This window comes from Pseudophryne corroboree, chromosome 2 (genome assembly GCF_028390025.1).
Source record: "Pseudophryne corroboree isolate aPseCor3 chromosome 2, aPseCor3.hap2, whole genome shotgun sequence".
Taxonomy (NCBI): domain Eukaryota; kingdom Metazoa; phylum Chordata; class Amphibia; order Anura; family Myobatrachidae; genus Pseudophryne; species Pseudophryne corroboree.
The window spans coordinates 201,337,806-201,364,460 of NC_086445.1; the positions used below are offsets into that span (position 1 = coordinate 201,337,806).

General features: G+C 46.9%; 1 protein-coding gene and 1 long non-coding RNA gene across 3 annotated transcripts in view; one reads left to right on the plus strand and one right to left on the minus strand.

Moving 5' to 3' along the window:
* HDAC7 (histone deacetylase 7) overlaps positions 1-20,566 on the minus strand; it is a 614,661-nt gene extending 594,095 nt beyond the window's left edge. The window contains exon 1 of the mRNA XM_063952225.1: positions 20,446-20,566. The gene's annotated coding sequence lies outside the window, so the exon portion shown is untranslated. The remainder of the gene's footprint in view (positions 1-20,445) is intronic.
* Positions 1-26,655, plus strand: part of LOC135008857 (uncharacterized) — a 168,924-nt gene that overhangs the window by 1,563 nt on the left and 140,706 nt on the right. The window contains exons 2-3 of one of the 2 annotated variants that reach the window (XR_010208480.1): positions 15,485-15,560; positions 20,288-20,496. This is a non-coding gene — a long non-coding RNA (uncharacterized LOC135008857). The remainder of the gene's footprint in view (positions 1-15,484; positions 15,561-20,287; positions 20,497-26,655) is intronic. The other variant, XR_010208483.1, reaches the window with a different exon arrangement.

Sequence of the window (26,655 nt, forward strand, 5' to 3'; positions counted from 1 at the left end):
CCTTTGCTCCCCCACACCCCATTGAAGTGCCGGCTAACTCTCCCCCTTCTCACCCAGATCACAGTACCAGCTGTCCCACTTTCCTCCACTCCTTCGCCCCCTATCGAAGTGCCAGCTATCTCTCCCTCCTTCTCACCCGGATCACAGTACCGGCTGTCACACGCTCCTCCGCTCCTTATTGAAGTGCCGGCTATCTCTCCCCCCTTCTCACCCGGATCACAGTACCGGCTGTCACACGCTCCTCCTCCCCCTATCGAAGTGCCGGCTATCTCTCCCCCCTTCTCACCCGGATCACAGTACCGTCTGTCTATACCCCCACCCCCATCACAGTGTCAGCTGTTTCTCTCTCCCCACCCCCCTGCGACCACAGTGCTGGGACTGTCTCACCCCCATGCCATCACAGTCACAGTGCTGGGGCTCCCGACCACCCGATCGCAGTGGCGGCTGTCTCTCCTCAACCTTAATCACAGTGACAGCAAAACAGTGCGAAGATTTTTAAGTACATTTCTAAACCAAATTTTGTTTTCTCCACTTTTTCTTCAGACTGTGTGCCCAGTGTCCACAGCCACATATCCGATCACTGCAGCAGCAGCAGCCTGCCAGTGGAAGCACACCACATGCTCAGGTTCCCACAGTATCCTCTCCACGTGGCACGCCCCACAACACTGGCAGCCACGACCCCTCCCATACTCACGCCCTCTGCAGTCCGAGCTTGGAAGTACTCAGGCAGTGCTATCTATTCGTCTAATCTCTATAATACAGCCCAATCTGCTACTGGTGTCTACGAGTGGGAATAGTCCTTGTCTGTCGGCATGCCGACTGTTGGGCTTTCCACCGGGAGGGATTCTGGCATCGGTATAGTGACCGCATCCCATTGTTTGTAACACAATAATCAAACTCTCCCTTATATAAAGCTGAGTTTAACAGAAACCATATGGAAGTATTGTGTTTCCCCTTATTTGTTATGTCAAATGCTACAGTTGATTTCACATTGCGTCATTGGTAAAATGCCTGTTATACACTGAGGCCTCTATTTACTAACACAGGTGGAGTCTTGCACATCACAGTGAACCGTGTCAACAAACCAGCATTAAGCTTTTATCAATCTAGTACAAGGTGGACTGAAGCGAGAGCCTGATTAATTGCTATGAGTTATTAATCATGTAGTGCAGTAAGTAAGCATTACAGCCACTTTATATCCCTTTATTAAACAAAGCATTTGGAATTACAGTATGACCTGTACCTCACCATGGAAATGCCTTTCACTTTTATGTCAAGTATCTGGGTACATATCCGTCCCAACTCATTCATCAGGATTTTTTAATTCTACATACTGATTTACCTTGCTGCTTATTCTCCATAATTGTTACCACTTGCAGGCATAAGGCATACAAAGGCTAAATGAACCCTTCTCTTTTAAACAGTTCAGGAAACCTCATTCATCCAGTGGCCCCTCCTGAAATGAGTTATTACTGAAATCACTGCAGCAACAACATCATTCTGTATATCATAATCAGTCATGCGTTCTGCATACTGCAAACCATAGAAATAAGAAAAATCCACTTAAATAGTAAATAAAATCTAAAAAAGCTAAACAGGCAGCAATTTACTTGCAATTACGCATTGATGTTGGCATAGTGGAACTGATTTACATGCAATAGGTAGGGACCCGAGGCTTGTTTACTTATACTCCTTTTCTTTAAAATGCTGGGTTGCACCTGGGATTTTGTATATGGGTCCAACCTGGGTTAGACCCGGCTGAGACCCATTTCATACCATCGGCAGGACTGCTCACAGGTGCAGCACCAGTGCTTCGAGATTAGATCATCTCCTAGTGCCGGCTCTCCCTATGCTGTTAATGGGTGCCGGGTCAGATCAACCCGATTTACCCGTTTACACTGCACCGCTACCCGGGAACTTTCCGGGTAACAACCCTGCAAGCTAGCCAGGTTGGAGTCCCAGGCCACTGGACCCCGGGTTAACCCTATGCCACTGAGCTGCTTCCGGGTTCTCATGGCAATAACCCGGATTTTCAGCGGCAGTGGAAAAGGGGTGTAAGTTGTTTCCTAAATTTCATGTCTTTGACAGGGCCGAAACTAGTCATTTGCCCCCCCCCCCCCCCCACCTCCCCGTTATACAGAAATACATCCTCCCATACATGTATACACTATCAATAATACACAGTACGGTACATATCTACACAGCCCCTGAATATACACATACTACCAAAGTAAACATATATACGTGCCCCTGTATATACACATACCCCAATATACTGTGATTAAATACACCCCTCCTATACATACAAATGAAGTACCCACCCCGGGTACTCCAGCATATACACACAACACCGGGTTACACTGCACTGCTCCAGTACACACACACAGGGTTACACTGCACTGCTCCAACACATGCACACACACACAGGGTTACACTGCACTGCTCCAGTACACACACACAGGGTTACACTGCACTGCTCCAACACATGCACACACACACACAGGGTTACACTGCACTGCTCCAGTACACACACACAGGGTTACACTGCACTGCTCCAACACATGCACACACACACAGGGTTACACTGCACTGCTCCAGTACACACACACAGGGTTACACTGCACTGCTCCAACACATGCACACACACACAGGGTTACACTGCACTGCTCCAGTACACACACACAGGGTTACACTGCACTGCTCCAACACATGCACACACACACACAGGGTTACACTGCACTGCTCCAGTACACACACACAGGGTTACACTGCACTGCTCCAACACATGCACACACACACAGGGTTACACTGCACTGCTCCAGTACACACACACAGGGTTACACTGCACTGCTCCAACACATGCACACACACACAGGGTTACACTGCACTGCTCCAACACACATACACACAGGGTTACACTGCACTGCTCACACACACTAGGTTAAAGTACACTGCACACACACATATTGTACATATATAGCTGCCCGCCTCTCCCTACCTACTTTTAGTGCTGATCTGCTGTGTCAGTCAGGGCCCCCTCCTCTCCATTTCTGAAGTGCGCTGTCACAGTGACAGTCACACACACAGCGCTGGCAGAAGCGACGGCTGTGTTGCCGGGAAGCAGCTGTAGCCTCTACGGAAGCGTCCTGGCGCAGCGGAGCGGGACGGCGCCTCTTCAACCCAGCGCCGTCCTGCACTGATCGTTCCCGCTTACTGCCTCGCGCCGAAGCGTCCTGGCGCAGCGGAGCGGGACGGCGCATCATCAACCCTGCGCCGTCCTGCACTGGCCGTTCCCGCTTACTGCCTCGCACCGGCGCCCTCTCCTTTTCCGCGCCCAGGTCGCGTGCCCCCCTAGCCCCCCCTAGTTGCGGCCCTGTCTTTGAGCAAGCTTAATATAATAAAGGATAAGGATACACACCAACTAATGACAATTTCTCTGACGTCCTAAGTGGATGCTGGGACTCCGTAAGGACCATGGGGAATAGCGGCTCCGCATGAGACTGGGCACAACTAAAGAAAGCTTTAGGACTACCTGGTGTGCACTGGCTCCTCCCCCTATGACCCTCCTCCAGATGTCCGTTAGAATCTTGTGCCCGGCCGAGCTGGATGCACACTAGGAGGCTCTCCTGAGCTCCTAGAAAGAAAGTAATAGTTTAGGTTTTTTATTTTCAGTGAGATCTGCTGGCAACAGACTCACTGCTACGAGGGACTAAGGGGAGAAGAAGTGAACCTACCTGCTTGCAGCTAGCTTGGGCTTCTTAGGCTACTGGACACCATTAGCTCCAGAGGGATCGAACACAGGGCCCGACCTCGATCGTCCGGTCCCGGAGCCGCGCCGCCGTCCCCCTTACAGAGCCAGAAGCAAGAAGTTGGTCCGGAAAATCGGCGGCAGAAGACTTCGGTCTTCAATAAGGTAGCGCACAGCACTGCAGCTGTGCGCCATTGCTCCTCATGCACACCTCACACTCCGGTCACTGATGGGTGCAGGGCGCTGGGGGGGGCGCCCTGAGCAGCAATATAATATACCTTGGCTGGCAAATCTACACCATATATAGTCAGGAAGGCTATATAGGTGTAAAAATACCCCTGCCAGAGAACCAGTAAAAGCGGGAGAAAGTCGGTTGAAATAGGGGCGGGGCTATCTCCCTCAGCACACTGGCGCCATTTTCTCTTCACAATGCAGCTGGAACACAGCTCCCCAGGCTCTCCCCTGTAGTTTTCAGGCTCAAAGGGTTAAAAAGAGAGGGGGGGCACTAAATTTAGGCGCAGTATTACATATATATAAGCAGCTATAGGGGAAAAATCACTCAGTTATAGTGTTAATCCCTGTGTTATATAGCGCTCTGGTGTGTGCTGGCATACTCTCCCTCTGTCTCCCCAAAGGGCTTTTGTGGGGTCCTGTCCTCAGTCAGAGCATTTCCTGTGTGTGTGCGGTGTGTCGGTACTGCTGTGTCGACATGTTTGATGAGGAGGCTTATGTGGAGGCGGAGCAGGTGCCGATAAATGTGATGTCACCCCCTGCGGGGCCGACACCTGAATGGATGGTAATGTGGAAGGAATTACGTGACAGTGTCGACTCTTTACATAAGAGATTTGACGACATAACAGATGTGGGACAGCCGGCTTCTCAGCTCGTGCCTGCCCATGCGTCTCAAAAGCCATCAGGGGCTCTAAAACGCCCGCTACCTCAGATGGCAGACACAGACGTCGACACGGATACCGACTCCAGTGTCGACGACGAGGAGACTACTGTACACTCCAATAGAGCCACCCGTTATATGATTGCGGCAATGAAAAATGTCTTGCACATTTCTGATGTTACCCCAGGTACCACAAAAAAGGGTATAATGTTTGGGGAGAAAAAACTACCAGTGGTTTTTCCCCCATCTGATAAATTAAATGAAGTGTGTGAAGAAGCGTGGGCTTCCCCTGATAAAAAGTCACTAATGGCGTACCCTTTCCCGCCAGAGGACAGGTTACGCTGGGAGACACACGACTATCAAAGAAGGTGGCACTGCCGTCTCCGGACACGGCCGCCCTCAAGGAACCTGCCGATAGAAAGCAGGAGGCTATCCTGAAGTCTGTTTATACACACTCAGGAATTATACTGCGACCAGCTATTGCTTCAGCATGGATGTGCAGTGCTGCAGCTGCGTGGTCAGATTCCCTGTCAGAAAATATTGATACCTTAGACAGGGACACTATATTGCTAACCATAGAGCATATAAAAGACGCGGTTCTGTATATGAGAGATGCACAGAGGGATATTTGCCGGCTGGCATCTAGAATAAATGCACTGTCCATTTCTGCCAGAAGGGGTTTAAGGACCCGGCAGTGGACAGGGGATGCAGATTCTAAAAGGCACATGGAAGTTTTGCCTTACAAGGGTGAGGAGTTATTTGGGGATGGTCTCTCGGACCTAGTTTCCACAGCGACAGCTGGAAAATCAGCATTTTTACCCCATGTCCCCTCACAGCAAAAGAAAGCACCGTATTATCAGGTACAGTCCTTTCGGCCCCAGAAAGGCAAGCGGGTTAAAGGCGCGTCCTTTCTGCCCAGAGGCAGAGGTAGAGGGAAAAAGCTGCAAAATACAGCCAGTTCCCAGGAACAAAAGTCCTCCCCCGCTTCCGCTAAGTCCACAGTATGACGCTGGGGCTCCACTGGCGGAGCCAGGTGCGGTGGGGGCCCGTCTCAAGTGCTTCAGTGATCAGTGGGCTTGCTCACAGGTGGATCCCTGGATTCTACAAGTAGTGTCTCAGGGATACAAGCTGAAATTCGAGACGTCTCCCCCTCGCCGTTTCCTAAAATCTGCCTTGCCAACGTCTCCCTTGGACAGGGAGGCTGTGATAGAGGCAATTCACAAGCTGTATTTGCAGCAGGTGATAGTCAAGGTACCCCTCCTTCAACAAGGAAGGGGTTACTATTCCACAATGTTTGTGGTACCGAAACCGGACGGTTCGGTGAGACCCATTTTAAATTTAAAATCTTTGAACACGTATATAAAACGGTTCAAGTTCAAGATGGAATCGCTCAGGGCGGTTATCTCAAGCCTGGAGGAAGGGGATTACATGGTATCACTGGACATCAAGGATGCTTACCTGCATGTCCCCATTTACTCTCCTCACCAGGAGTACCTCAGATTTGTGGTACAGGACTGTCATTACCAATTCCAGATGCTGCCGTTTGGTCTGTCCACGGCACCGAGGGTGTTTACCAAGGTAATGGCCGAGATGATGATACTCCTGCGAAAAAAGGGAGTTATAATTATCCCGTACTTGGACGATCTCCTGATAAAGGCGAGGTCCAAGGAACAGTTGTTGATCGGAGTAGCACTTGCTCGGCAGGTGCTACAACAGCACGGCTGGATCCTGAATATTCCAAAGTCACAGCTGGTTCCTGCAACACGTCTATTGTTCCTGGGGATGGTTCTGGACACAGAACAGAAAAGGGTGTTTCTCCCAGAGGAGAAGGACAAGGAGTTGTCATCTCTAGTCAGAGACCTCCTAAGACCAAAACAGGTGTCGGTGCACCACTGCACGCGAGTCCTGGGAAAGATGGTAGCTTCTTACGAAGCAATTCCGTTCGGAAGGTTCCATGCACGGATCTTTCAGTGGGATCTGTTGGACAAGTGGTCCGGATCGCATCTTCAGATGCATCAGAGGATAACCCTGTCTGCAAGGACCAGGGTGTCTCTACTGTGGTGGCTGCAGAGTGCTCATCTTCTGGAGGGCCGCAGATTCGGCATACAGGACTAGGTCCTGGTAACCACGGACGCCAGCCTTCGAGGCTGGGGAGCAGTCACACAGGGAAGAAATTTCCAGGGACTATGGTCAAGCCAGGAAATGTCCCTACACATAAATATTCTGGAACTAAGAGCCAATTACAATGCCCTAAGTCAGGCAAGACCCCTGCTTCAAAGTCAGCCAGTACTGATTCAGTCAGACAACATCACGGCGGTTGCCCATGTAAACCGACAGGGCGGCACGAGAAGCAGGATGGCGATGGCAGAAGCCACGAGGATTCTCCGATGGGAAATCATGTGTTAGCACTGTCGGCAGTGTTTATTCCGGGAATGGACAACTGGGAAGCAGACTTCCTCAGCAGACACGACCTCCACCCGGGAGAGTGGGGACTTCATCCAGAAGTCTTCCGGCTGATTACAAACCGATGGGAATGGCCACAGGTGGACATGATGGCGTCCCGCCTCAACAAAAAGCTAGAAAACTATTGCGCCAGGTCAAGGAACCCTCAGGCAATAGCGGTGGACGCTCTAGTGACACAGTGGTTGTACCGGTCGGTTTATGTGTTTCCTCCTCTTCCTCTCATACCAAGGGTGCTGAGGATAATAAGAAGGAGAAGAGTAAGAACTATAATCATTGTTCCGGATTGGCCAAGAAGAGCTTGGTACCCAGAACTTCAAGAAATGATCTCAGAGGACCCATGGCCTCTACCGCTCAGACAAGACCTGCTGCAGCAGGGGCCTTGTTTGTTCCAAGACTTACCGCGGCTGCGTTTGACGGCATTGCGGTTGAACACCGGATCCTGAAGGAAAAGGGCATTCCGGAGGAAGTCATTCCTACGCTGATCAAAGCCAGGAAGGACGTGACCGCAAAACATTATCACCGCATATGGCGAAAATATGTTGCTTGGTGTGAGGCCAGGAAGGCCCCAAAGGAGGAATTTCAACTGGGTCGATTCCTGCACTTCCTACAGTCAGGGGTGACTATGGGCCTCAAATTGGGGTCCATTAAGGTCCAGATTTCGGCTCTGTCGATTTTCTTCCAAAAAGAACTGGCTTCCCTGCCGGAAGTTCAGACTTTTGTTAAAGGAGTGCTGCATATTCAGCCTCCTTTTGTGCCTCCAGTGGCACCTTGGGATCTCAACGTGGTGTTGGATTTCCTTAAATCGCATTGGTTTGAGCCACTTAAAACCGTGGAGTTAAAATATCTCACGTGGAAAGTGGTCATGCTATTGGCCCTGGCTTCGGCCAGGCGTGTGTCAGAGTTGGCGGCTTTGTCATGTAAAAGCCCTTATCTGATTTTCCATATGGATAGGGCGGAATTGAGGACTCGTCCCCAATTTCTGCCTAAGGTGGTTTCAGCGTTTCATTTGAACCAACCTATTGTGGTGCCTGCGGCTACTCGGGACTTGGAGGATTCCAAGTTGCTGGATGTAGTCAGGGCCCTTAAAATTTATGTTTCCAGAACGGCTGGAGTCAGGAAAACTGACTCGCTGTTTATCCTCTACGCACCAAACAAGATGGGTGCTCCTGCTTCAAAGCAGACTATTGCTCGCTGGATATGCAGCACAATTCAGCTTGCACATTCTGCGGCGGGACTGCCGCATCCTAGATCAGTAAAAGCCCATTCCACGAGGAAGGTGGGCTCTTCTTGGGCGGCTGCCCGAGGGGTCTCGGCTTTACAACTTTGCCGAGCTGCTACTTGGTCGGGGTCAAACACATTTGCAAGATTTTACAAGTTTGACACCCTGGCTGAGGAGGACCTGGAGTTCGCTCATTCGGTGCTGCAGAGTCATCCGCACTCTCCCGCCCGTTTGGGAGCTTTGGTATAATCCCCATGGTCCTTACGGAGTCCCAGCATCCACTTAGGACGTTAGAGAAAATAAGATTTTACTCACTGGTAAATCTATTTCTCGTAGTCCGTAGTGGATGCTGGGCGCCCATCCCAAGTGCGGATTGTCTGCAATACTTGTACATAGTTATTGTTAACAAAAGGGTTATTGTTGAGAGCCATCTGTGCAGAGGCTCCGTTGTTGTCATACTGTTAACTGGGTATAATATCACGAGTTGTACGGTGTGATTGGTGTGGCTGGTATGAGTCTTACCCGGGATTCAAAATCCTTCCTTATTGTGTCAGCTCTTCCGGGCACAGTATCCTAACTGACGTCTGGAGGAGGGTCATAGGGGGAGGAGCCAGTGCACACCAGGTAGTCCTAAAGCTTTCTTTAGTTGTGCCCAGTCTCCTGCGGAGCCGCTATTCCCCATGGTCCTTACGGAGTCCCAGCATCCACTACGGACTACGAGAAATAGATTTACCGGTGAGTAAAATCTTATTTTTTCACGAAACAGCTGATTTCAGCTTATTATTGCACCCAGACAATCACAGGGGCACTGTGGCAGTGGCACAATGGCAGTGCAGGACAATGGTGGATCAGAGTGGTGCCACAGTGGTTAGTAGTGTGCAGCTCAGTGGTGGATCAGCGTGGTGCCACAGTAATTATTATTGCAGCCTCTCTACACTGAGGTCATGATTAATGAAAAAGGGCCTTATCTTTCTCTGACGTCCTAGTGGATGCTGGGACTCCGTAAGGACCATGGGGATATAGCGGCTCCGCTGGAGACAGGGCACAATAATAAAAGCTTTAGGATCAGGTGGTGTGCACTGGCTCCTCCCCCTATGACCCTCCTCCAAGCCTCAGTTAGATTTTTGTGCCCGACGAGAAGGGTGCAATCTAGGTGGCTCTCCTGAGCTGCTTAGAATAAAAGTTTAAGTTAGGTTTTTTATTTTCAGTGAGTCCTGCTGGCAACAGGCTCACTGCTACGAGGGACTTAGGGGAGAGAAGTAAACTCACCTGCGTGCAGGATGGATTTGCTTCTTAGGCTACTGGACACCATTAGCTCCAGAGGGATCGAACACAGGCCCAGCCATGGAGTCCGGTCCCGGAGCCGTGCCGCCGACCCCCCTTGCAGATGCCGAAGTTGCAGAGGTCCAGAAACAGGCGGCAGAAGACTTTCAGTCTTCATAAGGTAGCGCACAGCACTGCAGCTGTGCGCCATTGTTGTCAGCACACTTCACCAACAGTCACCAACTGTCACTGAGGGTGCAGGGCGCTGGGGGGGGCGCCCTGGGCAGCAATGTGTAATACCTTTTATGGCTAAAATACATCACATATAGCCCTTGAGGCTATATGGATGTATTTAACCCCTGCCAGATCTCACAAACTCCGGGAGAAGAGCCCGCCGAAAAGGGGGCGGGGCATATTCTCCTCAGCACACGGCGCCATTTTACTGCTCAGCTCTGCTGTGAGGAAGGCTCCCAGGCTCTCCCCTGCACTGCACTACAGAAACAGGGTTAAAACAGAGAGGGGGGGCACTTATTTGGCGATATGATTACATATATAAAAATGCTATAAGGGAAAACACTTGTATAAGGGGTTGTCCCTGTATAATTATAGCGTTTTTGGTGTGTGCTGGCAAACTCTCCCTCTGTCTCCCCAAAGGGCTAGTGGGGTCCTGTCCTCTATCAGAGCATTCCCTGTGTGTGTGCTGTATGTCGGTACGTGTGTGTCGACATGTAGGAGGACGATGTTGGTGAGGAGGCGGAGCAAATTGCCTGTATTGGTGATGTCACTCTCTAGGGAGTCGACACTGGAATGGATGGCTTATTTAGGAATTACAGTCGGTCGACACAGACACGGACACTGACTCCAGTGTCGACGGTGAAGAAACAAACGTATTTTCCTTTAGGGCCACACGTTACATGTTAACGGCAATGAAGGAGGTGTTACATATTTCTGATACTACAAGTACCACAAATAAGGGTATTATGTAGGGTGTGAATAAACTACTTGTAGTTTTTCCTGAATCAGATAAATTAAATGAAGTGTGTGATGATACGTGGGGTTCCTCCGATAGAAAATTATTGGCGGTATATCTTTTCCCGCCAGAAGTTAGGGCGAGTTGGGAAACACACCTTAGGGTGGATAAGGCGCTCACACGCTTATAAAAACAAGTGGCGTTACCGTCTCCAGATACGGCAGCCCTCAAGGAGCCAGCTGATAGGAAGCTGAAAAATATCCTAAAAGTATATACACACATACTGGTGTTATACTACGACCAGCAATCGCCTCAGCCTGGATGTGCAGCGCTGAGGGGGCTTGGTCGGATTTCCTGACTGAAAATATTGATACCCTTGACAGGGACAAGATTTTATTGACTATAGAGCATTTTAAGGATGCATTTCTATATATGCGAGATGCGCAGAGGGATATTTGCATTCTGGCATCAAGAGTAAATGTGATGTCCATATCTGCCAGACGAAGACACGACAGTGGTCAGGTGATGCAGATTCCAGACGGCACATGGAAGTATTGCCGTATAAAGGGGCGGTCCATCGGACCTGGTGGCCATGGCAACAGCTGAAAAATCCACCTTTTGTTACCCCAAGTCACATCTCAGCAGAAAAGGACACAGTCTTTTCAGTCTCAGTCCTTTCGTCCCCATAAGGGCAGGCGGGCAAAAGGGCCAGTCATATCTGCCCAGGGGTAGAGGAAAGGGAAGAAGACTGCAGCAGGCAGCCCATTCCCAGGAACAGAAGCCCTCCACAGCTTCTGCCAAGTCCGCAGCATGACGCTGGGGCCGTACAAGCGGACTCAGGTGCGGTAGGGGGTCATCTCAAGAGTTTCAGCACGCAGTGGGATCACTCACAAGTGGACTCCTGGATCCTACACGTAGTATCCCAGGTGTACATTGGAAATTCGAGACGTCTCCCCCTCACAAGTTCCTGAAGTCTGCTTTACCAACGTCTCCCTCCGACAGGGAGGCAGTATTGGGAACAATTCACAGGCTGTATTCCCAGCAGGTGATAATCAAAGTACCCCTTCTACAACAAGGGAAGGGGTATTATTCCACACTATATTGTGGTACTGAAGCCAGACGGCTCGGTGAGATCTGAAATATTTGAACACTTACATACAAGCGTTCAAATCAAGATGGAGTCACTCAGAGCAGTGATAGCGAACCAGGAAGAAGGGGACGATATGGTGTCACTGGATATCAGGGACGCTTACCTACATGTCCAAATTTGCCCTTCTCACCAAGGGTACCTCAGGTTCGTGGTACAGAACTGTCACTATCAGTTCAGACGCTGCCGTTTGGATTGTCCACGGCACCCCGGGTCTTTACCAAGGTAATGGCCGAAATGATGATTCTTCTTAAAAGAAATATGGACGCTTTCCTGACAAGGGCAAGGTCCAGAGAACAGTTGGAGGTCGGAGTAGCACTATCTTAAGTAGTTTTACGACAGCACGAGTGGATTCTAAATATTCCAAAATCGCAGTTTTTTCCGACGACACGTCTACTGTTCCTAGGGATGATTCTGGACACAGTCCAGAATAGGATGTTTTCTCCCGGAGAAGAAAGCCAGGGAGTTATCCGAGCTAGTCAGGAACCTCCTAAAACCAGGAAAAGTATCAGTGCATCATTGCACAAGGATCCTGTGAAAAATGGTGGTTTCTTACAAAGCGATCCCATTCGGTAGATTTCACGCAAGAACCTTTCCGTGGGATCTGCTGGAAAAATGGTCCGGATCGCATCTTCAGATGCATCAGCGGATAACCCTGTCTCCAAGGACAAGGGTGTTTCTTCTGCGGTGGCTGCAGAGTGCTCATCTATGAAAGGGCCGCAGATTCGGCATTCAGGACTGGGTCCTGGTGACCACGGATGCCAGCCTGAGTGGCTGGGGAGCAGTCACACAAGGGAAAAAATTTCCAGAGAGTGTGATCAAGTCTGGAGACTTCTCTCCACATAAATATACTGGAGCTAAGGGCAATTTACAATGCTCTAAGCTTAGCAAGACCTCTGCTTCAAGGTCAGCCGGTATTGATCCAGTGGGACAACATCACGGCAGTCGCCCACGTAAACAGACAGGGCGGCACAAGAAGCAGGAGGGAAATGGCAGAAACTGCAAGGATTCTTCGCTGGGCGAAAAATCATGTGATAACACTCTCAGCAGTGTTCATTCCGGGAGTGGAAAACTGGGAAGCAGACTTCCTCAGCAGGCATGACCTCCACCCGGGAGAGTGGGGACTTCATCGGGAAGTCTTCCACATGATTGTAAACCGTTGGGAAAAACCAAAGGTGGACATGATGGCGTCCCGCCTGAACAAAAAACTAGACAGATATTGCGCCAGGTCAAGGGACCCTCAGGCAATAGCGGTGGACGCTCTGGTAACACTGTGGGTGTACCAGTCAGAGTATGTGTTCCCTCCTATGCCTCTCATACCAAAAGTACTGAGAATCATAAGAGGGAGATGAGTAAGAACGATACTCGTGGTTCCGGATTGGCCAAGAAGGACTTGGTACCCGAAACTTCAAGAGATGTTCACGGAAGACCCGTGGCCTCTACCTTTAAGAAAGGACCTGCTTCAGCAGGGGCCTTGTCTGTTCCAAGACTTACCGCGGCCGCGTTTGACGGCATGGCGGTTGAACGCCGGATCCTGAAAGGGCATTCCAGATGAAGTCATCCCTACCCTGGTCGAAGACAGGAAGGATGTAACCGCAAAACATTTTCACCGCATTTGGCGAAGATATGTTGCGTGGTGTGAGGCCAAGAAGGCCCCTACAGAGGAATTCCAACTGGGTCGTTTCCTACATTTCCTGAAAACAGGACTGTCTATGGGCCTAAAATTAGGGTCCATTAAGGTTCAAATTTCGGCCCTGTCGAATTTCTTCCAGAAAGAACTGGCTTTAGTGCCTGACGTTCAGATGTTTGTAAAAGGGGTACTGCATATACAGCCTCCTTTTGTGCCCCAGTGGCACCTTGGGATCTCAATGTTGTTTTGAGTTTCCTAAAGTCACATTGGTTTGAACCACTCACCACTGTGGACTTAAAATATCTCACATGGAAGGTGACGATGCTATTAGCCCTGGCTTCAGCCAGGCGTGTGTCAGAATTGGCGGCTTTATCATATATAAAGCCCTTACTTAATTTTTCATTCTGACAGGGCAGAATTGTGGACTCGTCCTCAATTTCTCCTTAAGGTGTTTTCTGTTTTTCACATGAACCAACCTATTGTGGTACTTGCGGGTACTAGGGACTTGGAGGACTCCAAGTTACTTGACGTTGTCAGGGCCCTGAAAAATATGTTTCCAGGTCAGCTGGAGTCAGAAAATCTGACTCGCTGTTTAGCCTGTATGCACCCAACAAGATGGGTGCTCCTGCTTCTAATCAGACGATTGCTTGCTGGATTTGTAATACAATTCAGTTTACACATTCTGTGGCAGGCCTGCCACAGCCAAAATCTGTAAAAGCCCATTCCAAAAGGAAGGGGGCTCATCTTGGGCGACTGCCCGAGGGGTCTCGGCTTTACAACTTTGCCGAGCAGTTACTTGGTCAGGGGCAAACACGTTTGCTAAATTCTACAAATTTGATACCCTGGCTAAGGAGGACATGGAGTTCTCTCATTCGGTGCTGCAGGGTCATCCGCACTCTCCCGCCCGTTTGGGAGCTTTGGTATAATCCCCATGGTCCTTACGGAGTCCCAGCATCCACTAGGACGTCAGAGAAAATAAGATTTTACTTACCGATAAATCTATTTCTCGTAGTCCGTAGTGGATGCTGGGCGCCCATCCCAAGTGCGGATTGTCTGCAATACTTGTACATAGTTATTGTTACAAAGATCGGGTTATTCTTGTTGTGAGCCGTCTTTTCAGAGGCTCCTTCGTTGTTATCATACTGTTAACTGGGTTCAGATCACAGGTTGTACGGTGTGATTGGTGTGGCTGGTATGAGTCTTACCCGGGATTCAATATCCTTCCTTATTATGCACGCTCGTCCGGGCACAGTATCCTAACTGAGGCTTGGAGGAGGGTCATAGGGGGAGGAGCCAGTGCACACCACCTGATCCTAAAGCTTTTATTATTGTGCCCTGTCTCCTGCGGAGCCGCTATATCCCCATGGTCCTTACGGAGTCCCAGCATCCACTACGGACTACGAGAAATAGATTTATCGGTAAGTAAAATCTTATTATGTGGGGTGTGTACACAAAATGCTCATCACAATTGAGGAATTCTTGTTATCAATACTTGTTGTGCAGTACTCTGTTACCCGCTTTCCTCACACACTCCAAACACATATTGGTAGGTTTATTGACGTCTAACTAAATGGATTCTATTGTGTGTTTGCTTGTGTACTAGGGAATATAGGCTGTAATGTAAGCACCAGTGACGGGTCAGTGCCTCCTGAGCTATTTAGCTCACCGCATGTCCCTGGTAAGCACCAACCAGGCAGGCAGTGGTGTGACTGATTACAACGCTATGTAATATGGTGGCACTAGATGGGAAAAAAATGTCAACAATTTACTAGCTCAAAGAAAGTTTTAATCTGTAGGTAAATTGAATTTATTAGCTCCTCTATGCAATCCTGCAATGCCTTCTGTGCTTTACAGTAATGTCTTTATATCAGTAAGAGAAGGTTGCCTCTCCTGTTCAGTTGCTGAAGTTGAAATAACCCACAATTCTTTCACTACGCAGGGAATTTAGTATGCAACTATGTGGGGTGTGTTTTATTTTACAATATAATGCTATGTTGGTTCTGTATGAAATGCAATAATGAAATGAATTATCTGTCCAAGGAATACTTATTAGTCTTATAATTAAGACCATGTTGCATTTTGATCTATGTAGTGATCACTGTGCAGTAATTAGCTGTAAATTAAGCAAACATGAATTATGTGTGTTTGTCAGACAGAGTAAAAGTGTATTATGGCTTTCACCCGTGGATGGCAAAGAACAGAAAGAATGCGCCCAGCAGAGCCTCAAGGTAAGTCATGGCCCCTCGCAGGGTCTCTTACAGTTCTCAAGCCCATCTGGTTTCCATTGAAATTCATTATAAGTTTCAGTGACACAGACCCATGTTAAGAGGTGAATAGGGAATTGGATCACATTGCTGAAAAGGGGTTCTCAGTATCGCAACAAGATTTTTCAAGAGAAGAAAAATATTGTCGGCATATTCAATTAGCCGCAAGGTTTACCCCACAGCTAATTGTCAGGTAATTACTGCGCAGGTAAAACTTATTCAATTAAATAGTCATTTCTCCACACCTAAAGTTGAGGATTACTGCACGCAAACTCATTGATTCCTTATAAACTGCAGAATCAATGGGTTTTCCCCAACATGTGTACCCCATTTCTTGCAGCTCCTGAAGCTGTGAGGAACAGTACACCCTCAGGGATTCATGCTCGGGTGAATCCTCGCTGATTGAATTACGCTGCCCTGTGTCTTCTAATTGAATATGCCCGTGTCTTCTATTCTGATTAGTAAAACAAAAAGTGACATACTACAATAGACTCCTGCAGTACTGTACATATTTAATAATGCTATTTTGCTGGAAATCCCAGCAAAATCCGTGTATCCCCTAGATGCAACAATGAGAGACCCTCCATTTCCATCTGCAAAACCAGGCCCCATACGTTTATATGGGGGCTGACATGAAAGTTGGATTTATCAAGTTCCAGAATGCGAACCATACTGGAGCTTGGCCCTGCAGCTAGCGCCATCTAAAGCTGGCTTTATTCCATAGTAGCCTATGGGCTTCTTTTTCACAAAGTTTTCCAAAGAGGGGTCGTCCCTCTTCGTCTGCCCCACTGACAAATGTGATGGACTTGCATGTGCAGTATGCAGGCCAATGCCGAACATGGAAGAAAAGTGATAGAGGTAATTCTGTCCCAGTGCCCTAACTTTGCTAAAAGCAAACGGTCAATTTTATGATGGCATTGTGAGTTGGGGCAAAATAGAGTATATAAAAATGAATCCTTATTCCTCCACATTTATTTTTATTAATATGAGTTCTGGTTTTCACTTTTTCCATCAATGGCAGCCCTTATTTGTTAAGCAGCCTTTCCCCATCTTTTGTATATTTATTTATTACCAGTTATTTATATAGCGCACACATATTCTGCAGCACTTTACAGAGAATATTTGCCCATTCACATCAGTCCCTGCCCCAGTGGAGCTTACAATCTAGATTCCCTACCACACGTACACACAGACACATTCACTAGGGTTAATTTTGTTGGGAGCCAATTCACCTACCAGTATATTTTTGGATTGTGGGAGGAAACTGGAGTACCCGTAGGAAACCCACACAAGTACGGGGAGAATATACAAACTCCACACAGTTGGGCCATGGTGGGAATTGAACCCATGACCTCGGTGCTGTGAGGCAGTAATGCTAATTATTACACCATCCATACTGCCATATACTGTAAGTGCAGGTGGAAGGGAAGCCCTTACATTTCTCAAGCAAAACACAAAATGCTCATCATACTTGAGAAAATCTTGGAACATCCTTTTTAATAATAACAACAAATTGCACAGTATTCAGACACATTTTCTGCACTATACCTTAAAGTCACCGAAGGGTCTTGTTAGAGAAATATACTTTAGCATCAGTTCCTATAAATTTAATTATGAAATCAGATTATGATACAAAAAACTGAAATGTCAACATAGGTTTCTGTGGGAACTTGCAATGTGCAGCTGCAGCTCATTATAGCAGGGAAGACCTTGCTCGTTTCTGTTCGCAGCTCTGTTGGATGTATGCATAAACCAGCTAGGTTTCCTGCCTGCAAAACCTGTGGTATAGCTGTCCGGATCTTGCAGCTAATTGAATCTCTCCCACCGATTGCTAAAATACAGTGTCTGTCTATCTATCTATCTATCTATCTATCTATCTATCTATCTATCTATCTATCTATCTATCTATCTATCTATCTATCTATCTGTTCTACAATTGGGGGAAAAAGGTGCATAGGACATCCATATTCTCTTCACTCCATTGCTCTAAGATTCCCTGCATAAGAACACATAGAGCTCAATAATTATTACTTATCAGTTTCATATTGATTAAACCAGTTTAATGTAACACGATACAAAGGGGGAAATTAATCAAAGCTAGGAGAGAGAGACAGTGGAGAGAGATAAAGTACCAACCAATCATATTCTGACACTTTAAAGGCTGTGTATGAAAAATGAAAGTAGATGATTGGTTGGTACTTTGGGCCTAATGGTGTATACACACGGTGAGATATTTTCTTATGATTTTGACTATATAGTCAAAATCGTAAGAAAAGTTAGTGCAGATCGCAAGGTGAAAGTCACCTTGCGATCCCGATTCGATGCCGATGCGTGGTCCCGCACAGTTGGCATCGCAAGCCTAGATAGACTGTGCAGGCAAGTAAATTTTGACTATCTCTATAGAAGAGAGAGTCAAAATTGACACTTACCCAAAATCGCACATAGTATCGCAAGCACACTCATTATGTGTTTGCGATGCCGACCTAGCCCCTGTCGCATAGTGAGAATCGGGCATAGCCCGAATCTCACCGTGTGTATGGGCCTTTATTCAGACCTGATCGTTGCTGTGCGTTTTCGCATAGCAGCCGATTAGGTCTGAACTGCGCATGCCAGACAGCCGACGGCTGTCTCAGCCCTGCATTCGCCTCTGCCTGATTGACAGGCAGAGGCAGTCGCTGGGCGGAAGGGGACGGTCCGGCGGCATTTGGCCGCTGTTTAGGGGGCATGCCCGGACCATTGGGGGGGCGGGCCGCCGCGGCTGCATGACGTCACACGCAGCCGCTGCGATCCTCACAGCGATGAGTAGCTCCTGTCATCTATTTAGATATTTAAAGCTTTATGGAATATGAGTCTTGGATATATGTTTACAAGCCAATTAGCTGACTTCTTTAAAATTCATGTTTAGCTGTTGAGTCCCACTAGTGAAGTCTAGTGATGTAACTAATGATAACTGGCTCCACTGTAAGTCTGACATTCACCCATACTTTCTATGCTAAGGACTACAGACCGGGAGACCTGTATTTCCGATATAAAAAGTGAAAAAAAACAAAACAAAACAAAAACACCATGGATGGTACAAGTGTTTTTATTGCAGACTCCGCCTCACTGACATAAGACTGTCTGCTTCCTCAGCAAAAGTGAGTCAGAAATACTTAAGAGCCACAAACCTGGGTTATGACTTTTTTTCATGTGTCTAATGCCAAATGGCTAGCAAGACATTTCCACCAGCAGACGTGAATGACCTCAGTCTACTTCCAGCTTCCGCACTGTTTTTATTTTTTTTAAGATTTTTTTTTAAATTTCTCCAAAACCTTCCTAATTCCTGGCATACAAATGTAACATAAATAATTAGGAGTTCTTCCATCTGCCATTAGATGTCAATGCAGTGTTAAACCGAACAGATACATTAATCAGAAACAGCAATTACTGTGTTTGTCAACAACTGGGCAATTGGCTATAGAGAGATCCTCTATCTCATTTCTTATGTTATATACTGTATACTGGAAGCTAAATATATGAATAGGATGTACTGTATAGACAGGTTATGCCCCAGGCATCCATTCTTTCATGGGACAGATAATATATGCTAGTAACTTCCCCATTAATGATATAACACTATTATCATATCTCTAAATATCTTCAGGCAGTACATATACAGTATTTTAGAGGAAAAATGACTTACACCTATTTTTAGTTTGTTGTTGTTGTTTTTTTACTTACCTTAAAAGAGGTGATGATTACGTTGTGACAATTTTCATTACAAGTTACAAATTCATTGATGTTGCTTTTAATATATACTCATATATTTTTCAGCCGTTGCGTATACGTCTATGAAAATGTTTAATTCATTTTATGTACCAGTTACTTATTTTCAAATGCATATTCCTATTTACTATATGTCAAACAAATCTGAATATTGCTTTATTTTTTAAACTTTTAACAAAAACGACTTCACTGTTAAAAAATGTGGAAACTTCCCCCCCCCATGGTATTTAAGGACTGTTATGAGTATTCTGGGCATAGCATATGGAAGTCATGAGGTCTCATACAGCAGAGGGGCTAATGTATATGAGGATAGAATGTCATAATAAGATGTTTCATTCAAATTATTATTTATTTATTTATTAGCAGTTATATATATAATGCACATATATTCCACAGCGCTTAAAAGAAAATATTTGGCCATTCACATGCATCATCATACTAATAATAAACTCATGATCAGTATATATATATATATATATATATATATATACTTATAATATAGTATATATAAGATTTTGTGGTAAACTGAATCATCCCTAAACTGTATTTGTAATCAATACTGTTTCCACCAAGTACTTATCAGCAACATTGCTCAGACTATCATTCCTAGAAAGTACTCGCAGGTTAAGAACCCCCCCCCCAAAAAAAAAAAAAAAAAAAACATAAAAAACCCTGTGAGATTATTTTACAGGAAGATAAACAGATTCCTTTAAAAAAAGCACTTGGCTATAGGAATCTGAACTAAATTAACCCTGTAATGCGTGGGTTAATGGGAGAGTAGCCAATTAGCAGAAGAAGAGTATGGAACTTATATAAACTGATATGCAATTATACAAACATTTTGAGCAACTTAAAAACTTTCAGAGATATTTATTGTATTTATGGTTCATGTAGGAGGGGAGTAAACTATTTTTGTTTCTCCATAGAAATTGGCTGTTATACAGAGATTTTTGGCATCTTCAAGAACACAACAAATATGAATGGAAAAGAGTCACTCTTGAGAGAGCCTTGGATATAACGTAGTTGGATACTTGAATATTCTGTAAATATATAGATTATACATCTAATGCATGGAGAGACTCACCAGTGGTGTGTTTATGCAGGCAATTCCTACAGCTGGGAGACCATAGGAAGGGTAAGTTGTTCTTCAGCACAGTTTCTTTGAGACATCACAAGATCCACACTAGGCAGTCAGAAAGAGTGAGAGTAACAGCGGCCAGAAGAACAGAGAGTGAGAGAGGAGGAAAGGGGAGGGAGGGTGGGGAGGGACCGTACAGAGTGGATCTATGGCTGTGTTCAATTGACAATAGAAGGAAATGCTTTGCTTGACCTTCACCCCATTGCTACAAGAAGGGTCTACAAAGATATTCACCTAAAATGTAAAAAATTACATGAAAACAGTGTCAGGAATGAATTTCAGTAGCAGCTTTGAAGCCTGTCTACTGTGGAGGCTATAATATAGAACATGTACATGTACTCCTGTAGAACCATCACCACCCCCACCCAATTATATGGCATACTGTATATATACTGGATTATGTGCCTGTTATTAATACATAAATGATGAACTGAATAGTAATAATAGTGCATAATTATTAATGTACCTGAGATTGTGTCCCTGGCTTTTGAGAAAATGTATTTATATGGAGCTGATTTCATCATATCTTACAGCAGGACTCCTGGAGTAAACATGGGGTAAAATATTATTGTTAAACGGCTGAAAGACTATTTATGATTCGTTTTAATGGCTCACCACTATTGTTTCTCTATATTTAGTATCAGTGACGTGCAGTCAGGGTAGGCAGGCTGTCATACGCCAGATTGTGCCCTGTCGACCTTGTGACTATGTCGACCTAATGCATGTAGACCAATAGTGGTCAACCTAATGAGTGTCAAGCTAAGTGTTGTTGACCTAAAGACCGGATACCTATGATCCAGTATATGCCAAAGTTTTGACAATAAAAAAGATTAGAATGATGCAAAGAAGATATTTATAACTTATAATTATCTTTATATTATTTCTCTATCGTCCTAGTGGATGCTGGGGTTCCTGAAAGGACCATGGGGAATAGCGGCTCCGCAGGAGACAGGGCACAAAAGTTAAGCTTTAGGATCAGGTGGTGTGCACTGGCTCCTCCCCCTATGACCCTCCTCCAAGCCTCAGTTAGGTTTTTGTGCCCGGCCGAGAAGGGTGCAATCTAGGTGGCTCTCCTAAAGAGCTGCTTAGAAAAGTTTAGTTTTAGGTTTTTTATTTTACAGTGAGTCCTGCTGGCAACAGGATTAGGGGAGAAGAAGTGAACTCACCTGCGTGCAGGATGGATTGGCTTCTTAGGCTACTGGACATTAGCTCCAGAGGAACGATCACAGGTACAGCCTGGATGGGTCACCGGAGCCGCGCCGCCGGCCCCCTGGCAGATGCCGAAAAGAGAAGAGGTCCAGAAATCGGCGGCAGAAGACTCTTCAGTCTTCTTAAGGTAGCGCACAGCACTGCAGCTGTGCGCCATTGCTCTCAGCACACTTCACACGGCAGTCACTGAGGGTGCAGGGCGCTGGGGGGGGGGCGCCCAGGGCAGCAATGGAAACCTGTTATTTGGCAAAAAAATACCTCACATATAGCCTCCGGGGGCTATATGGAGATATTTAACCCCTGCCAGAATCCGTTGAAGAGCGGGAGACGAGCCCGCCGAAAAGGGGGCGGGGCCTATCTCCTCAGCACACAGCGCCATTTTCCCTCACAGAAAGGCTGGAGGGAAGGCTCCCAGGCTCTCCCCTGCACTGCACTACAGAAACAGGGTTAAAACAGAGAGGGGGGGCACTAATTTGGCGTTAGACATATATATAAAGATGCTATAAGGGAAAACACTTATATAAGGTTGTCCCTATATAATTATAGCGTTTTTGGTGTGTGCTGGCAAACTCTCCCTCTGTCTCTCCAAAGGGCTAGTGGGTCCTGTCCTCTATCAGAGCATTCCCTGTGTGTGTGCTGTGTGTCGGTACGTGTGTGTCGACATGTATGAGGACGATGTTGGTGAGGAGGCGGAGCAATTGCCTGTAATGGTGATGTCACTCTCTAGGGAGTCGACACCGGAATGGATGGCTTATTTAGGGAATTACGTGATAATGTCAACACGCTGCAAGGTCGGTTGACGACATGAGACGGCCGACAAACAATTAGTACCGGTCCAGACGTCTCAAAAACACCGTCAGGGGTTTAAAACGCCCGTTTACCTTAGTCGGTCGACACAGACACAGACACGGACACTGAATCCAGTGTCGACGGTGAATAAACAAACGTATTCCTCATTAGGGCCACACGTTAAGGGCAATGAAGGAGGTGTTACATATTTCTGATACTACAAGTACCACAAAGATGGGTATTATGTGGCAGTGAAAAAACTACCGTAGTTTTTCCTGAATCAGATAAAATAAAATGAAGTGTGTGATGAGGCGTGGGTTTACCCCGATAGCAAATATTGGCGTTATACCTTTTCCCGCCAGAAGTTAGGGCGCGTTGGGAAACACCCCTTAGGGTGGATAAGGCGCTCACACGCTTATCATGTGGCGTTACCGTCTCCAGATACGGCCGCCCTCAAGGAGCCAGCTGATATGAAGCTGGAGTAATATCCTAAAAAGTATATACACACATACGGTGGTTATACTGCGACCAGCGATCGCCTCAGCCTGGAAATGCAGTGCTGGGTTGGCTTGGTCGGATTCCCTGACTGAAAATATTTTAGTGATATAGAGCATTTAATAGGATGCAGTCTATATATATATATATATATATATATGCGAGATGCACAGAGGGATATTTGTACTCTGGCATCAAGATAAGTGCGTTGTCCATATCTGCCAGAAGATGTTATGGACACGACAGTGGTCAGGTGATGCAGATCCCATACGGCACATGAAAGTATGGTCGTATAAAGGAGAGTAGGTACTTGGGGTCGGTCCATCGGACCTGGGGGCCACGGCAACAGCTGGGAAATCCAACCTTTTTACCCCAAGTCACATCTCAGCAGAAAAAGACACTGTCTTTTCAGCCTCAATCCTTCCGTTCCCATAAGGGCATGCGGGCAAAAGGCCAGTCATATCTGCCCAGACATAGAGGAAAGGGAAGTAGACTGCAGAAGGCAGCCCCTTTCCAGGAACAGAAGCCCTCCACCGAGTCTGCCAAGTCCTCAGCAGGACGCTGGGGCCGTGCAAGCTGACTCAGGTGAAGTGGGGGGTCGTCTCAAGAGTCTCAGCGTGCAGTGGGATCACTCGCAAGTTGACCCCTAGATCGTACAAAGTATTATCCCAGGGGTACAGTTTGGAGATTCGAGACATCTTTTCCTCGCAGGTTCCTGAAGTCTGCTTTACCAAAGGCTCCCTCCGACAGGGAGGCAGTATTGGGAAAAAATTCACAAGCTGTATTTCCAGCAGGTGATAATCAAAGTACCCCTCCTACAATCAAGGAAAAGGGTATTAGTCTTCCACACTATATTGTGGTACTGAAGCCAGACGGCTTGGTGAGACATATTCTAAATCTGAAATTTTTGAACACTTACATACAAAGGTTCATATCAAGATGGAGTCACTCAGACAGTGATAGCGAACCGGAAAAAAGGGGACTATATGGTGTCCCTGGACATCAAGGATTACCTCCATGTCCAAATTTGCCCTTCTCAACAAGGGTACCTATGGTTCGTGGTACAGAACTGTCAATATCAGTTTCTGACGCTGCCGTTGAATTATCCACGGCACCCCGGGCCTTTACCAAGGTAATGGCCGAAAAGATGATTCTCTTCAAAGAAAAGGGCATCTTAATTATCCCTTACTTGGACGATATCCTGAAAAGGGAAAGGTCCAGAGAACAGTTGGAGGTCGGAATAGCACTATCTAAAGTAGTTCTATGACAGCACGAGTGGATTCTAAATATTCCAAAAATCGCAGCGTTTTTCCGACGATACGTCTGCTGTTCCTAGGAATGATTCTGGGCATAGTCCAGAAAAAGGTGTTTCTCCTGGAGGAGAAAGCCAGGGAGCTATCCGAACTAGTCAGAAACCTCCTAAAACCAGGCCAAGTATCAGTGCATCAATGCACAGGAGTCCTGGGAAAAATGGTGGCTTCTTACGAAGCAATTCCATTCGGCAGATCTCACGCAAAAAAATTTCAGGGGGATTTGCTGGACGAATGGTCCGGATCGCATCTTCAGATGCATCAGCAGATAATCCTGTCTCCAAGGACAAGGGTGTCTCTTCTGTGGGGGCTGCAGAGTGCTCATCTTCTAGAGGACAGCACATTCAGCATTCAGGACTGTGTTCTGGTGACCACGGATGCCAGCCTGAGAGGCTGGGAAGCAGTCACACAGGGAAGAAATTTCCAAGGAATGTGGTCAAGTCTGGAGACTTTTCTCCACATGAATATACTGGAGCTAAGAGCAATTTCCAATGCTCTGAGCCTAGGAAGACCTCTGCTTCAAAGTCAGTCGGTGATGATCTGGTCGGACATCATCATGGCAGTCGCCCACGTAAACAGACGGGGCGGCACAAGAAGCAGGAGGGCAATGACAGCAAGAACTTTTCGCTGAGCAAAAAATCATGTGATAACACTGTCAGCAGTGTTCATTCCGGGAGTGGAAAACTGAATTTCCTCAGCAGGAATGAATTCCACTCGGAAAAGTGGGAACTTCATCTGGAAGTTTCCACATGATTGTAAACCGTGGGAAAGACCAAAGGTGGTCATAAGATGGCGTCCCACCTGAAGCGCCAGGTCAAGAGACCCTCAGGCAATAGCTGGGTCGCTCTGGTAACACCGTGGGTGTACCAGTCGGGTATGTGTTCCCTCCTCTGCCTCTCATACCCAGGGTATTGAGAATTATAGGAAGGAGAGGAGTAAGAATTATACTCGTGGCTCCGGTCTGGCCAAGAAGGACTTGGTAACTGGAACTTCAAGAGATAAGAAGGGTCTTGATTCAGCAAGAATCATGTCTGTTCCAAGACTTACCGCAGCTGCGTTGACGCAGGGGCGGGTGAACGCCGGATCCTAAGGGAAAAAGGCATTCCGGAAGAGGTCATCCCTACCCTGGTCAGAGCCAGGAAGGAGGTGACCGCACAACATTATCACAGTTTCGGTGAAAATATGTTCCATGGTGTGAGGCCAGGAAGGCTCCACGGAAGAATTTCAACTAGGTTAATTCCTATATTTCCTGCAAACAGGAGTGTCTATGGGCCTCAAATTGGGGTCCATTAAGGTTCAAATTTCGGCCTGTCGATTTTCTTCCAGAAAGAATTGGCTTCAGTTCCTGAAGTCCAGAAGTTTGTCAAGGGAGTACTGCATATACAACCCCTTTTGATGTCTCCAGTGGCACTGGGGGATCTCAACGTAGTTTTGGGGATTCCAAAAATCACATTGGTTTAAAACACTCAAATCTGTGGATTTGATATATCTCACATGGAAAGTGAACATGTGGTTGGTCCTGGCCTCGGCCAGGCGAGTGTCAAAATTGGCGGCTTTGTCTCACAAAGCCATATCTGATTGTCCATTCGGACAGAGCAAAGCTGCGGACTCGTCCCCAGTTTATCCCTAAGGTGGTGTCAGCGTTTTACCTGAACCAGCTTATTGTGGTACCTGCGGCTACTAGGGACTTGGAGGACTCCAAGTTGCTGGATGTTGTCAGGGCCCTGAAAATATAGTTTTCCACGTCGGCTGGAGTCAGGAAATCTGACTTGCTGTTTTATCCTGTATGCACCCAACAAGCTGGGTGCCCCTGCTTCTAGGCAGACTATTGCTCGTTGGATTTGTAGTACAATTCAGCTTGCACATTCTGGGCAGGCTTGCCACAGCCAAAAATATGTAAATGGCCATTCCACAAGGAAGTTGGGCTCATCTTGGGCGGCTGCCCGAGGGGTCTCGGCTTTACAACTTTGCCGAGCGGCTACGTGGTCGGGGGAGAACACGTTTGTAAAATCCTACAAATTTGATACCCTGGCTAAGGAGGACCTGGAGTTCTCTCATTCGGTGCTGCAGAGTCATCCGCACTCTCCCGCCCGTTTGGGAGCTTTGGTATAATCCCCATGGTCCTTTCAGGAACCCCAGCATCCACTAGGACGATAGAGAAAATAAGAATTTACTTACCGATAATTCTATTTCTCGGAGTCCGTAGTGGATGCTGGGCGCCCATCCCAAGTGCGGATTATCTGCAATACTTGTACATAGTTATTGTTAACTAAATCGGGTTATTGTTGTAGTGAGCCATCTTTCAGAGGCTCCTCTGTTCTCATACTGTTAACTGGGTTCAGATCACAGGTTG